Source organism: Nelumbo lutea, chromosome 7 (genome assembly GCF_056320005.1).
Source record: "Nelumbo lutea isolate HS-2025 chromosome 7, American lotus-T2T, whole genome shotgun sequence".
Taxonomy (NCBI): Eukaryota; Viridiplantae; Streptophyta; class Magnoliopsida; order Proteales; family Nelumbonaceae; genus Nelumbo; species Nelumbo lutea.
Genome location: NC_142690.1, coordinates 29110001 through 29126785, shown reverse-complemented (window position 1 = coordinate 29126785; position 16785 = coordinate 29110001). Strand labels below are relative to the sequence as shown.

The following is a 16785-nucleotide window of genomic DNA, read 5'->3' as shown; positions in this document are numbered from 1 at the left end:
TTCTATGCAGGGTCAGTTTATTTTATTTTATTTTTTAAATAACAGAACAATTTATTAGTTGTCGCATGAATTAGCCTGCTTTTCACTTGAGCCGGGGGGGGGGGGGGGGGTTGATATATCACAATGACCACACTGATCATTGTAGAATTACTGGTTTTCTGGGATTTCTCAGAGTTTCTTCAATTCTATGAAAATTCTAAAATTCAGGAAGAATTTGGGAAAATAAAGTGGAAGTTGAGCTTTTTTTTTTATTTTTTATTATTATTTGACATCATACAGAAATCACATGGAAAATAGTTTAAATTTTAATCCCCAATTTTAAAAAATAAAGGTTTCAAATGCATATATCCATATTCTGCTTTTTTTTTTCCAGTTATTTTGTTTTTTTGACTGATTCATTTTTTATAATTCCTAAACTGATCTGAAATAGAAAATTTCCCGTTGTGAATCATGTTTCCAAATTTAGTTACATAAATAAAAAAAAAAAACTATAGTTACATAAATAAGTTCGACACACTACAGCATGTTAGCAGGTAAACTCCATATATACCTAGATATAACTACTGACTTGGACCTGAGTAAGAAAGTCATCATGTTAGCTTTAACTTTCTAATTTGATGAAGGATAGTTTGATTTGATAGAAAATAAGAGAGAAACAGAAAATTGAGAGAAAGTTCTTAATAACCTTCACAAAATTATTATTCAAGAACTTTTTCTCAAAATTTTCTCTCTGATACTATCAGATCGAGCAATCATTGAGTGACTGAACATAGAATACTTGTATCTTCTTTTGATTTAAGGTTAATTTGTTAGTTGGTGCCAACTAGTTGGTTGGTAAGGTCTTCTGCTGGTCATAGCGGAGACTTGGGATCAAATCCCGTATTGTGTAGCCCTTCAGAATTACTTGTTCTATCTTAAACCAAATGAGACTAGCGGTTCTTGCTAGGACTGCTCAAAATGAAGGATATTTCATTCCCCAGGGGCAGGGAATGGCCATTCCCTCAAATGGGGAAATGCCATTCTAGCAGGAATGGGAATGAGATTTCGATTCCGCCCAACCAAACAGTTAGAGATTCCAATTCCAGACCCCTATTCTAGTAACCAAACAGGGCAAAAGTTGAAGGAAATCTTTTAAGGAATATTATGCAAGTTCTTAAGAACTTTCCCACAACTTTTTCTCTCTCTATCTCTCTCTCTCATATTTTCTATCCATTCAAACATAGCATCTAGAGAAAATAAGAGAAACTTTGCAATCTCTCAAATTTTTGCCTTTTCATATTTCTTATATTTGCAAGCATATAATATCTAAGATAGCCCCATACCAAAAAAGTGATCTATTACAAGTTGAGGGACAGATTGAAAAGGACTTAGGTGGAAGTAAAAAGAAATGATTTAAACACCTATCATTTAATGATTTATATGGCATAGGACAAAATACAATGGCAAAAAAGGATTCACGTAGCTGACCCCTTATGGTTAGGATAAGGCTCAGATAATGATTGTCTTAAAAACAAAGTTTTTCAGATGCCATGCTATTCTTTTAATACTCCTTATTTTCAAACTTCAGACATCGGACTTGACAACATTCTTACTATTGGTCCCTAAAATGCCCTTCATGCATTTTAGTTCTAGAAGACTAATAACTTCTAATAGAATCATATAATATGGTTTCAATGAGTTCACCTTGTCTCAAGCGCCTATATGATTGTTTTCTGTCATATAAACCAATGAGATGAATACACATTAGAGGCTGGTCCACTTCAATAAGAAGAAAATTAACCCTAAAGTTTGAAGTCCAATCTAACTAAGATGTCTGGTCTAATCTTAGGGATATAAGCGAAGGTGAACTTGATTTCAACTGGGTGCTTCAATTTGTTGTCAACTTTTTGAATGTTGATGCATAATGAGAAGACAAAATTGCACCATGTTTCATATCTGCACCTTAATTTGCAGCTTTCATGTCTAACTGATGTTCTTTCTTCATGTGTATTTGGTTGAGCAGAAAGAGAAAACTGAACTATCTAAGGGGCTAAATCTTAAGCCTCGACAAATCGAGGTTTGGTTCCAAAATCGAAGAGCAAGGTCAGTGACATTTCAAATATAATTTTTGTGTATGCATGTGTACCACAAATTGCAATTTAATGTTTGTTTGTGTGGAAATCATTGAACCTATATATGACTCTATTTGTTTGTGCACATCTGATTCCCATATAAATTTTGCATTCCAAAAAACTGATGCAAAATTTGCACTACACCTTTTTCCTACCTTAATTAATAATTCTAAATCTCCTGTATAATAAAGTAAGGACTACATCATCTTGCTTCCTCACTCTCAAACAAATAACTCTCGTCGCCCCTCCATTCTCTTTCATATGAAGTGGGGATTCTTTCATCAATGATTATCGTAAATTGACCTATAAAGTCCAAAAATAGATGGCTGTACAAAAATATGTTCATAAATTCTTTCAGAGTAAACCAACCCAGCTCAGCTCAACCTGAAGCAAGTCCGACCCAAGTTACATTGGGTTAAGTTTGGATTGGAACTGGGTTGATAAAGTTGGGATTGACCACGGGTTGAGCCAGGCCTCGGCCTGTGGTGTTCACCTTTACGGTTGGCCTGGGTTGATCATCAATCCAACCCAACCCGTCCAAGTTGCACAGTAGTTGTATTAGATGGACCAACAAGACATATTGGATTGGACCAATCTGGTCCAAAATATTTATTAGATTGGAGTGAACCTGATCCGTCCGTAACAAATTTATATTGGATTGGGTTGGATTAAGTCAATAGCTGGTCCATTGTTATAAATGAATTTGAATAGATTGGACGGTCCAAACATTAGATTGGACCGGTCCAAATTGATCCAAAATATTCATTGGATTGAATTGGACCTGTTACATTTATAATGGACTCACATTGGACTGGATCGGATTGGACCAAATCTAGTCCAATTGACACCCCTAGTATTAGTAGCTTGCTTGTAGGAGCTGCAAAATGCAATTGAATAATATAACTGGCTTGATTTTGTTAACTATCATTATTATGCTGTCCCTCTTATAATGAAAGTTTCCAGTCTTTCTTAACATTATGGCAAACAGTAATTGAGTGGCAAAGCTAGAAAGGTAGGACCAGTACAGTTTATAAATCTATAAATAGTTAAATGAAGTTTTATATTAAATTTATACTTTTAAATTAAATCAAAATATAATACAGAATTATGTTTGAATACTTGTAAAAATGTTAAGGCTCAGTTTGGGAAGAGTGCAAATACAGATATATACACTGCAATATTTTGTATTTGTATTTGCACTCCCCCCAAACTGAGCCTAATCAAATAAATATCTTGCATATTAAGTTAAGATGTGTGTATGTATTTGTGATATATAAGTTTATAATTTACATGTAAACATTGTTTAGTTTTTTTGATGCATCATGCATTTTAATTTATAATATGGTTTCGATTTGTATTGCATACAAATGAAAATTACGGTTGGTTCATGTATGTATTAATATTTCATGCATGCATTTGTGTTGTTTGGTTTGAAGGAAAAGATAGGGAAAGGAAGGGAAACATAGGAAAAACTATATAAGGTTTGTAAAGATTTTCCTATATTTTCCTTCTTTTTTTTACTTTTTCCTTCAAACCAAACACAGCCTTAAGTTTTCTCTTTTATGTATTTATACCTTATTGTAGCCAACTAAGCTCTAGAATTTATGTTATCGAGGAAACTGTAAGATTTATATGGGCTTTCCTATCATATCCATGTGTATCTTAATTATTTCATATCATATCTTTGTAATATATCTCCTAAAATTGTCTTTTCATATATAGCTCTTTGTAATACCAACCTTGAGTTGTGAATGCCCAACTTCCTATATTTTAGTGAGATTGTTTTATTGTTGCAACTGGATGGAGGAAATGTCCAATTGCAACTCCCTTTTGTGCCATATATAGGGGTGTCAATTGGACTGGATTTAGTCCAATCCAATCCAGTCCAATGTGAGTCCATTACAAATGGACCAGGTCTAATCCAATCCATGAATATTTTGGACTATTTTAGACAAGTCCAATTCAATGTTTGGACCGTCCAATCTGTTCAAATTCATTTTGATTTAGGTTGGTTTCAACCCAAATCTGATCCATTAACACCTATATTCTTATCTTGTATCAATGAACTAGATATTGGCTTAATCCAACCCAATCCAATATAAATTTATTATGGATGGACCAGGTCCAATTCAATCTAATAAATATTTTGGACTGGATTGGTCCAATCCAATATGTCTTGTTGGTTCTGTCCAAATTGATTTTGAACTGGACAGGGTCCAATCCAAAGTCGGTCCATTGACACCTTAGCCATATATACCCTCTACTAAACCGTATTAAACGCACTTATTATCAGGGCTACAAATGATATCCGTTTATCCAAATTCAAATTCAAAATTGATTCAGTAAAGGGTGATCCAGGTTTGATCAGTTTATAATTGGATTGAGCATGGATCCTCCTCTATCTAATTCAATATGTTCTGATCTATATGATTCCATTTAAATGTATATGTTAATATATATTAACAATTTATATTGTATAATGATTGTTTTTTTTTACTAAGTTCAGGTTTCACATAAGTTAAGTTTTCATTTTGCTCATGGTTTGCAATATCAAAGTCATTTTAATTGGTTCATTTTATTTATAATATAATATTTTAATAATTTTTAATACTATTTAATATCTAATTGCAATCCTAAATTTAATATATATCTATATAAATTTGGATTTAAATCTGAATATTAGCCAATCAAATCTAGAACTATGGATATCCACCGACTCGATATAGATTTCAATAATGCCCTGCTTTGTGTTGTTTGTTGAAATAACAATATTTTACATAATAAGAACACAAAGAAGAGCTTAAATGCGATAGATAGAGAAGTCGCTTCAAGGGAAACCATTTTCTTTTTGGCTGAAATACAGATAATTTGGGATTTCTGTGTTTTTTACCAAACATTACTTATTGGGCGAGGTTCATCTCACAATGGCATGAAAGCCCTTCCAAACAGGCCATAAATGACCAGCTTAAGTTAAGTTACCTTAAGGGGGCATTCTTTTTCTGGATTTTGAGAGGGGGGAAGTTTATCAATGGGATTTTGATTTTCATTGACCAAAAATCTCATATCCTTTTTTCAGATTTATGTGGGGATCAGGGAAAGTTTATTTTGCTGGGTATATCATCTCCTAGGTGGGTAAATAATTTCCCCCCCTTAGGAAAAAGTTGCCAACACTTAAATGGGACACAAATGCCCTTTGTAATAATGGATTTTTATGACTAAAATAATCATTGCCTTATTTACATGGAAAATAAAAGAACATGGGTAAATGCACTTACCTGGGTCAGGAAAGACTTACCCAGGTAAGTGCATTTATCCGGGTGAATAACTTACCGAAAAGCATGAATCAATTTGCATCTTTTTAATTACTACTGCAAAGTGTAAAAAAATTCTTCATTCTTCCTAGTTATATGAGTTACGTTGCTTAACAGTTTTCTTTCTTTTTTTTCTTTGTTTTACTATTCCTCCTCTCTTGCAACAAACTACAACAGAACCAAATCTAAGCAAACAGAAATGGATTTTGAGTATTTTAAACATTGCTGTGAAACTCTAACGGAAGAGAATCGGAGGCTGCACAGAGAGCTGATGGAGTTACGTGCATTGAACCGGCCACCACAATTGTACATGCAAGTTCCAGCTACAACTACAAGCCTTGTTGTTTGCTCCATATGCAAGAGAGATGCTTTGCCCAATAGCAGACAAGACATGGTGGTGCCCAAACTCTCTACTAAGGTCGTCCCTTTCCAAATCCATGGTCACACTGGGATGTAGTTTCTTAATTGATCTTCTCTCATGTGAATATAATTCTAGTAAAGAAAGGTGTAAAGGAAAATAAATGAGAAGAAAGCCAATTAATTCATAGAAAAGAACATCTATATTATATAATATAAAGTGTTTCTAGCTAAAAGAGGTACCTTCCGCTTCAGGATAGAATATAGTATTTATGTGTTAGAGAATAAAATCCTATTCAGAGACCTCAACTATAATAGTTTATAAGCTTTTAGGTTGAATGATTCTTTGAGATGCTACATGTTAGAAAGTAAAATCCTATTTAGAGATTTTGCAGCCTAACAACTTATGCATCTAGGTTGAACAGGTCCTTAACACTGTGTAATGTTAGAGACCATGTGCCTTTTAATTTGCTGGATAATATCAAATTAGGGCAAAAAGATATCAGATGTATCCAGTGTATGAGATTGACCTTGTATCACTTTTATTTTTATGACACAAATGCTCATCTATTGAAGAGAAAAAGAGAGGAGAGAAAAAAAGTCTTAGACTACGTTTGGTAATTAAGTGGTTGTTAAAGGAAGTACAAATGCTTATTTTAACAACCACTTAAGGTTGTTTGGTAACCCACTTGCCAAATTACTTATTATGTTTTTTAAGCACTTATTGGGGTGGGATGCTTAGTGAACTTCTTTTCCCATAAGTGCTTATATTGATACAAATGACAATTTTAGCCCTCACTTTACTCATACATATAAACAATGCTTTTCACATATTATAATATACATTTCAATGAAAAGTCGTCACATCATGACACCTGAGAGCCCATGTAGGCCCACACATGGAGTGCCATGTAGACCCAAATAATAATAATAATAATAATAATAATAATAATAATAATAACAACAACAACAACAAAAACAACAAGAAGTAATAACAAATAATAAATATTATTGATAAATAATAATAATATCATAAATAATTATAATCACAAATCAGGAATACATGTAAACATTTAACTAAATATTAATCACAACAAAATATAAGAAAACATCACAACTATACATATAAAAAATAAAGAAAAATACAATCACAAATCAAGAAAAATATAAACATTTAACTAATTATTCATACAAAAAATCAAGAAAAAAATATATAACCCACATATTTCAACACATGTTTTGCATCATTTTTAACAAAAAAACGCAAAAAAAAAATCTACTCATGCATAGGAACCATCACATAGACAACACAAAAAATAAAGACAAGTAAACATTTCAGGTTTCTCACTTGAAAAATCTAAAAAAAAAAAAACGAATCCAGACAAATATTCACCCAAAAAACAAGAAAATAACATCAAACATGGAGGGGAGGAGTTTGGGTGAACTCACCTTCGTTCGCCGGTGGCTGGACAGTTGGGTGTTGCCATTAAACTTGCCCAATCATAGCTTTGCGAATAGAGAGAAGAGTGCCTTTTCAGGTGTTAAAAAATTCAAGAAAATGCTTCAAATAAAAAAAAAAGCAAAAAAAATGTCACAAAAGGAAAAACAACAGGTCTGTCGACCGTATTTTCACACCGTCGGTTGTCACCAGTGGACCTCCAATTGGAGTCTTCACCCTTTGCTTATTGTGCCCAAATAGGAGGAAAGGGAAGAAAACCCTTGCATGTGAGCAAAACTGGTACTAAATAAATTATTTAGGATCTGAATCGTCCCATTCGTTTTGAAAAAGCACTTCTCCAAGAAGTGTTGATAAAAAAACCACTCTCATGTCTCTTTTTCTATAAGTATTTCTTAGTGAATTTTTAACCAAACACACATAAATACTTTTTTACCACTTAGTGTGTGGTCCCAACACTTAAGAAGTACTTATTAGAAGTGAAATCAAACAGGGCCTTAGGTGGCGTTCGGTAGCATATATATATCGTGGATGGGACCATTTTGGTCATGCCCACGGTAAGATATGGCGTTCTGCTACGTATGGATAGCCCCTGTCCACAAAATACTTCTTAGTGAATTTTTAACCAAACACGCATAAGTACATTTTTACCACTTAATGTGTGGTCCTAGCACTTAAGAAGTACTTATTAGAAGTGAAATCAAACAGGGCCTTAGGTGGCATTTGATAGCGTATATATATCGTGGATGAGACCGTTTTGGTCCTGCCCATGATAAGATATGGCATTCTGCTATGTATGGACAGCCCTTATCCACAAAATACTTCTTAGTGAATTTTTAACCAAACACACATAAGTACTTTTTTACCACTTAATGTGTGGTCCTAGCACTTAAGAAGTACTTATTAGAAGTGAAATCAAACAGGGCCTTAGGTGGCGTTTGGTAGCGTATATATATATCGTGGATGGGACCGTTTTGGTCCTGCCCACGATAAGATATGGCATTCTGCTACGTATGGACAACCCCTTTCTACAAAATAGCATGGACAGAGATGGGCCACACCCCAATTTATTGTCCATAGTATTTTCTCATGGATGGTCTACACTGTGGTGTGGAAAGTTTGTGGGAAGATTTCAGTGTAACGCACCTGCATTACATTGATCCAGTTACTCTCATTTTATTTAATCTTTTAATAAATTTTAAAGTTTAAATTTTTAATATTTTATCAATAAAATAATAACTTTTAATGTTAATTCTAGCACAAGTCCGACGGTTCTTCTTCTCAACTCTTTTTTCATAATTTAAATATTAATTTTTTAATATTTTTATCAATAAAATAATATTTAAAATATTTTTTATTTTTTTAATTATTTAAAAAATGCAATTGTTGTCTACATATTGATGCATTTATTCAATTTATTTACCATATAAAATGCAAAAATTAGACATTTATGATCGACTGTCTAGATCTCCCATAAAATGTATATGAGATACATGAAATCAAAAAGTGTGGTGTGGGTCCACACCACACCTACAGAATGCCACCGTGCATGTGGACTGGTCCGGTCCACACAATCTATCACAGTTTGGAACAACTACAGACTATGGTGTGGTGTGGATTGGTTTCTACCACAGGGTGTGGTGTGGACCAGTCCACGCCCACCAATTTCTCATTCACACTATAGAACACCCCCTTAATGTGTTAGAACCATCTTCCCCTCATATGTATCTTGTTTAGCATTGTTGTAATATAGGCCAATCAATTGCAGTATTGCAATTTGAAACAACCTACAAACAATTGGAATTGAACATATGGCCAAAACTTGACTAGTATCAGATCATTGGTTGCAACGACTTGTTTATAGGTTTCTACTTCACTAAAAAGAAGAAGATTCAAGTTTGCCTATTTGGAAAATTCCTTGTAGAAAATATCAAATAAAGTTGAATGTGGATGGTGGGCCAATGGAAATGAGATTTGCTCCTCACAAAATTGGTCTTCACACCCACGTCACAACCTTTGTAGTCGTGCATTGTGAATATTTCCCCATGAATAAAATATTCCTAATGTGCAGCTGCAAAAGGTGTGAGGTGGGTGTAAGGACCTATTATGTAAGGAGCAAATCTGAACTCAGATTAGTCATTGAAAAAATTGGATTTGCTCCTCACAAAATCAGTCCTTACACCTAGCTCACAACTTTCGTAGTCGTACATCAGGAACATCTCCTAGTTGCATGTTTTTATTCATGGGGAAATGTTCCCAATGCACGCCTACAAAGGTTGTGACGTGGGTGTGAGAAGCAAATCCTATTTCCTCAATGGGTAATTAATCAATCCTGATAGGTAATTAAAATGATAATGCAGGTAAGACATCTTTTGAGACAATGAAGAGGAGAGGTAAGGTTTGCCTTTATCAGCACTAACATGGTAGTAGAAGTAGGTGCATTACTATAGGGAATGGTGTCCTTCAATGTTGCTACCAGAGGTTTAGAAGGTCCTTGGGTTCTATATGGTGTTGGAAAGGAAAATCAACTTAGGAGTGCAATAAGGAAATCCTAGATTAAGAGAAGGGAATAGAGTAGAAGATGCTTCAACAAACCTTGTGATTAGAAAGAAAAATATTCTGGTTTGTATTAATGGGTCTCCCTCCACAAATCCATTCCCATCGGCTGACATTCTTGTCCTCAGAAGGTGCTTGTTTTGGCATCCATTACAACACTTCTTGTTGCTACTGCTGCCCATTTGCCTCACCCTCTTGTAGCCGACCCATCGATTGGAAACTCTATTGCACTTGGGAAACTTGATAGTATAATAGAAAAGTTGATCTCCCATAACCAGTTCTTGACAGATCTCCACCTATCAAATGGGAAAAAGGTAAAGAGAATTCCATTCCTTCAAGTATTTATAGTAGAAGATACGAGCACACGTAATGAATTGAATAATATCACATGTGCCTAATTTTTATAATTGGCTTGGTTTCTCCTATACTCCCCCTCAAGTTGGAGTTGGTGAAGGACAACAAACTAAGCCCAACTTGGATGATAAGAACTGAAATTGATCACGACTGAGAGCTTTGTTGAATAAATCAGTTGGTTGAGATGAGGTAGGTATATGCTGAGTAGAAATGGTCCTAGCTTGAAGGTGTTCTCACACAAAATGACAGTTGATGTCAATATGTTTGTGTTCGTGGAACATAGGCTTGGTTGCAATATGTAGGGCAGCCTTGTTGTCACAGTGAAGAAGCATGTGGTGTGAATGATGAAAACCAAGGTCACCTAGTAGATGTTTTAATAATAGTAATTCACTTCTTGCGTCCAAGGGGTGGTATTCGGCCTTAGCAATTGACTAGGCAACAATTGGTTGTTTTTTGGTTTTCCAAGAGTATGGGGAAGTGCCTAAGAAAGTGATATAGCCAATGGTGTATCATCTTATGAGTGGACAACTTGGCCACTTTGAGTTGCAAAAACCTTTGAGTACCAAGTCATTAGATGAGGATAGCAATAGATCATGATTCAATAAGCCCTTAAGATAGTGGAGAACATGCATAGCAGCATCCATATGGGCTTGTGTGGGCTTGTCCATGAATTGACTCAATGTATGCACAACATAGTCGATGTTTGGTTGTGCGATAGTTAGATATATAAGTCTACTCACAAGCCTTCTATAAGTGTTTGATCGAGGAAGAGCTGGACTAGTGTCTATGGTGAGGTGATGTTGTTGAGTCATTGGGTATGAATTGCCCATCGTTCCAGAATCGTGGAGTATGTTCAAAATGTACTTGCATTGATTCATAAAGATGCTAGAGTTGGAACGAAGAAATTCAATGCCAAGAAAATAACGTGTGAAACCAATATCTTTGATGTGAAAGCATTGGATGAGATAACTTTTAAGGCCAGCGATATGGCTTGGATTGTTCCCTATGATGAGATCATCTATATACACAAGGACGACAAGAAAGTGTTTGGCTAGGAAGCGATAAAAAGAGTGGTGTATACTTCTTCAAGCAATTGCGAGAAGCTTGGGTTAGTTTCTCAAACCAATTGCGAGAAGCTTGTTTAAGCCCATATAATGATTCTTGAAGATGAAAAATCCAATTGTCTCCGATAGGGAGAAGACCCGGAGGTAGAAGCATGTATACTTCTTCAAGCAAATTGCCATGGACAAAGGCATTATTTACATCCATTTGTTGGACATCCCAGTGCTAGGTTGTGATTAGAGAGAGTAGGCAATCAATGGTGGCGAGTTTGGCCATGAGAGCAAATGTTTCTATCTAATCAATGCCTTCTTCTTATGTATATCCTTTAACTACTAATCGTGCTTTGTATCGATCAATAGAACCATTTGGTTTGAGTTTCAATTTGAACACCCATTTGCAGCTAATGACAACCTTTCCATTTGGTAAGGAAGTTAGGGTCCATGTATGGTTTCTTTCAAGCAGAGAACTCATATTTCATTGCATGTTGCCAATGAGGGTGTGTAGCCACATTAACATATGATTTGGTTTTGTGTAGGCTAATAGAGTATATGAGAGATTTGAGCTTGGAGGTGGCTTTGAAATTGGATGACTGGTACTAGGTTTGGGCTATATGGTAGGACACACATAATCAACCAAGTGAGAAGGAGGTTTGGTAGTGAGTCTAGGCCTTGTGGGTTCAATAACCATAGTGAGTTGATGTCTAGTAGCAGGGGAAGTGGACTACTAATCAGTGGTGTGTATAATAAATGGAGTAATTTAGTTTTCTATAAGATTTATAGGTGTGGATGGTTCATGTGATGTGGAGGAATCAAACATATTGAAAGGTTTATTTTCATCATCATTTGTTGGCAAAGGAATAACAAGCTTATTGACTTCTGAGATGTGAGACTATTAAGGAAATGTATTTTCATAGAATAGAACATCCCAAGATACAAATATTTGTTTGGTGTCCAAGTTGTACAACTAGAAACCCATTTTCCCATGGGGATACCCAACAAAGATGCAATGAACAACTTTTAGTGAAAAATTGTCATGGACCTTGCCTGGAATTTTGGCATAAGGAAGACAATCAAAAACTCGCAATGAGTATGCGATTTTCCATAAAGGAGTTTATAGGGTGAAACACCTCCAACAATTGGGATTGGTAGTCAATTAATAAGATATGCTGCCATTTTGTTGTGGTGTTGGTGTGGCGACACAAGATGTTTGATGGCCAATACCCTTAGTAGAACAAAAGGGCTGGAAAGGTCTAGTAGAAAATTCTAATCCATTGTATGCAAGCACCATATTGTGTTTTAACTCAATTATAAAACCAAATAAGGTATTTAGCCATTTTAGATGTTTGTTGAATGAGAAAAACCTAGGTGGTGCATGTATAATCATCAACCACAATGAGAAAATACCATGCATCGGAACCAAATGGGATACGATAAGGGACCCAAAATATCACAGTGTATTAGTGAAAATTTTGTAGTGGTATGGGAATGTCTTTTAGGAAAAGGAAGTCTAGCCATCTTGGCTTTATTACAAGCATCACAACAAATGTTTGTTGGAGGTTTTATTACATTCAAGGTGGAAATAAGGGAAAGAAGATCAAAGATGGTGTGACCAAGTTGAAGGTGCCACACAGAGAATCATTAGTTAGTGTGTGTAGAGCAGCTGAAGTAGGAACTTTAGCAAAGTAATATTGACCATCTCGTTGTTCACCAACACCAATCAGTCTCCTCGATTGAAGGTCCTAAAGGACACAAAACGAGGGAAAAAACAAAGCAACACATTGTAGTTGCTTAGTAACTTTGCTGATTGAGTGGAGATTACATGTAAAATCAGCCAAGCAAAGAACACCATGTAGATTAAGACTCGGAGCTATAGAAATAGTGCCTTGAGAGGTTACCAACGATACTTCTCCATTAGGTAACCGAACAGGTCATGACATGTTCAAACTACTCATGGAACAAGAAAAAGATTCCACTGAAGACGTGGTCTGTAGCACTATTGTCAAAGATCCGGGACTGAGAATTCAAGAAACAACAAGTATTGTTTGCTAATATTGTTCCATTGTGAGCCTAACGATTAGAGAGGAAGCAATGCCAGTTTTGATTTCTCCTTGATCAGATGGCTTGGATTTGATTGAGAAGGATTGTTTACTTGACCAATTGGGTAGACAACCAACCAATTCATAGAAACAATCTTTCATGTGACATGAACTTTTTCAATGTTCACACTTCATCTTCAGTTTTTTGTTGTTCTTGGTTGTCTGCTTTTGTACGTTTATGGCTACAACTTTAAGGGATAGAGGTCGATGATGCATCAATGTTTGGTGGTGCTCCTCTTGTAAGATTATGACATCTACGTGGCTGATAGAGGGTAATGGCTCAAGACTAAGAATATGAGAATGTATAACATTGTAATTCTCATTCAAGTCCATTAAGAATTGAAAGACTAATTCCTAGTCTCGATCTACAATGAATTCTTTAGCAACTCCGTAGGAATAATGTGGTGAAGATTGATAAACACTCAGCTCATTCCATATTGCCTTCATTTTGCGAAATATGCTGATATGGCAAGATTTTCCTACTTCAATAGTGCTAGCTCTTGGTAGAGGTGGAACATTCTTGGGCCATTTCCTTGTGAGTATCTTTCTTTTAGACCTTTTTAGATCTCAAAAGTAGATTCAACATAGGCAACACTTAACGCTTTCATGGAGGTCCTTGGCCAATGAGTTGATGAACTAGGACTAAATCATTGAATTACATTTAATCCAAGAAGCCATGTCAGTGGAGGTTTCATATAGTTTCTTGATCAAGACATCGACAAAACCAAACTTGTTCTTGGTGCAAAGTGCATTCTTCATTGCTCTGCTCCAGGTAGAGTAATTCTCACTGTTTAAAGGGCAAGAAACAAGAATTGTGTTCGACGGATGTAGTATGGTGATGACTGAGCAAAGACATCAACAGCGACAAAGTTGTCAGAGATCATATCAGACACTGTTAAAAAATGGAAGAGAATCCTAGCTCTAAGAACGGGAAGACATAAGAGATCAACAGAACTTGAGGCACTCTAATTGTAAGGTTGATACTGTAATGACGGTCTTAGCTCTGGAAATGTATGTAAGATGCAGAAGAGAAAAAACTATGAGAAATCTCAGAAAGGAACTTTAAGCATGAGAAAGTGAGATAAAAACTTTGAAATATTTTAACCTCCAATACGTTTCTCTATGTATGTTTCTATATCCCTTTATCACATTAGAGACCCCCTATTTATAGACAAGAAAGGGAGTTTATTTGGCAAACACATTTATCAAGAATTTCAGAAATTTCATTTGTCTATTATGAATATGGATTCTTAGCCCGTTAAGATGGTAACACATGTTGGGCTGCAATTCATGGAGAAATTTCACTATATTTCATGTTCGTAGGCTCTTATCATGTGTCACATCTAAAGGGACACATTCTGTCATTACAATCAGTTGTTTCCTAAATTTAGTCTTTGATGAATATGGTCTGCGAACACATTCTCACATTTTGTGAATCTCTATTTTGTTTGTTTCTTTTGTCTCATGTATGTCTACGGTTTAATTTTAAAATGTTTACTCTTGTTTTGTAAAGTTTGCGGACTATCTGTGAGGCTTTAGTCGTCGGTCCAAGGTATTAGTTGGGCTAGTCCCCTTACACTAATACCATATCAAATGGGAAAAATGTAAGGAGAATTCCATTCCTTCAAGTATTTATAGTTACAAGATATAAGCACATGTAATGAATTGAAAAATGTCACCGGCATGCCACATATGTACTATGGTGGATTTTCACTGTTAATCCAGTTCAGGACGTTTTTTTGGTGTCATTTATAACGAGAAGGTTGTAGCTGATATTTAATTCCCTAAATTATCTAATTCCATTGTGAAGCATGTGGGTGTGATTTTTACTTGATCAAAATAAAGCATGACATTGATTAAACGACCAAAAGGAAACAAACAAATCCTCCTCGTTCAATACATCTGGCTTTCTTTGAGATCTTCAAAGAGAAAAAAATGAAACCCCTTTGTTGTTTTGAGTTTCTTTGAGTTCCTTTATCATCAAATACTTCAATCTCCTTGTCCCTCTTTGAATCCAAAACCTCTTCATTGTTCTAGAGAAATAATGAAAAAAAAAGTGTATAATAAGAAAACCTCTTACTCTAAGTTCCTATGCACCCTTTGTCGTTTTGAGTTCTAAGTTTGTTTATCCTTTGATACTTCAACCCTTCTCTTTTATTTTGATATTTGAAACAACAAAGAAATGAGTGAAGAAGAAAACCCCTTTAACCTCTTTGTCATTTCAAAGAAACCCCTTTGTCTCTTATTAGTTAGTAGTAGGAAGAATTAGAATTAGAATGTTTGAACACAAAAATACCTCCTAAATCTCTAAAAAGTTTCCATGGATATAAAACTGATATGTTGTGTACTATATATACCAAATACAATGTGATATTTTGAATCTTGCTCTAGGATACAACATAAAGTTGAAAGTTTTATTTATTGTACTATTTTGACCTTGTTTATGAAACTGGACCAGACTTGCTGAGTAAATTGGTTGAATTGAGATCTGGGCCTTGGTTGGTTTTGTCACACCCCAATAACCATTTTTGTTAAAACTAAGGTGAAAACTAGCTGCCTAGCTGGTTTAATTGAAAAACTAGGTCCTGGTTTCATGAAATCACCAAGGTGATTAAATACTTGAAATTTTAAATGTGTTTAATAAGATTTGAAACCATGACCTCTTATTTTCCTACTTTGCTTAATTACTAATAGTTCACCTCTTTATTTATATTATTTCATGACTCTTTGTTGTATATATTACTTTATTGCACATGTATTTTAATGGGAATTTAAATTAAGAGACTTGAACCCTCATCATTTGTTTTAAATTTTAAAAAACTTGCCATCCATCCCTTATGTTTAAGTATATCAAAAGTTGTAAAATATATTATTTATAGTATTTATATGACCCATAGGATATATACATATATGCAACATCATCATGATTCAACCTCCAGTTTGACCCTGGTTGAACCTCTAACCCGTGAACCTCTCTCTTCCTTGATTCTATGCCCAATTCAGTTTTTTGAACATTGTATTTTGAGATTACAAGGTAACATATCCGTAATTGTTAGAAAAGAAGTATAGTAGGAGAGATGGAACTTATTATTTTGTTCAAACATTTAAGTAGATTGAATGTGGGAACTAGAATAGATATGTATTGGGCTGTGTCGTGCCATCGGTCAACCAACCAAGTTGTTGCGAATTGGTTTCCAAAATAAATAGCCCAACATATTTATGATAAACATGCATTTGCTTACAAAAGTTTTATATGAAGTTGGCTACTTGATTATAAACACCTGAATAGATGGCACAATTTAGTAGAATAAGGCTTTATTACTTGTGAAAGGGTACATGTAGCAATCAAATACTAACTTTGTTTTGTCCTCAACAATCTCATTTATTTCTTGCCAAACTTCTTCCTCATCAAATGGTCTCTCCAATCACTCATTATTTTATGAGGGGATATGATTGAAAATGACAGCATCTAGGGTGGGTCTT

The 16785-nt window shown here is 34.9% G+C and overlaps 1 long non-coding RNA gene across 1 annotated transcript; it reads left to right on the top strand.

The window, feature by feature from the left end:
* The first annotated feature begins 1828 nt into the window (after nt 1–1828).
* On the top strand, nt 1829–5967 carry LOC148845912 (uncharacterized). Its single transcript, XR_016102399.1, has 2 exons — nt 1829–2082; nt 5600–5967. It is a non-coding gene; the product is annotated as an uncharacterized LOC148845912 (long non-coding RNA).
* Nucleotides 5968–16785: the final 10818 nt, after the last annotated feature.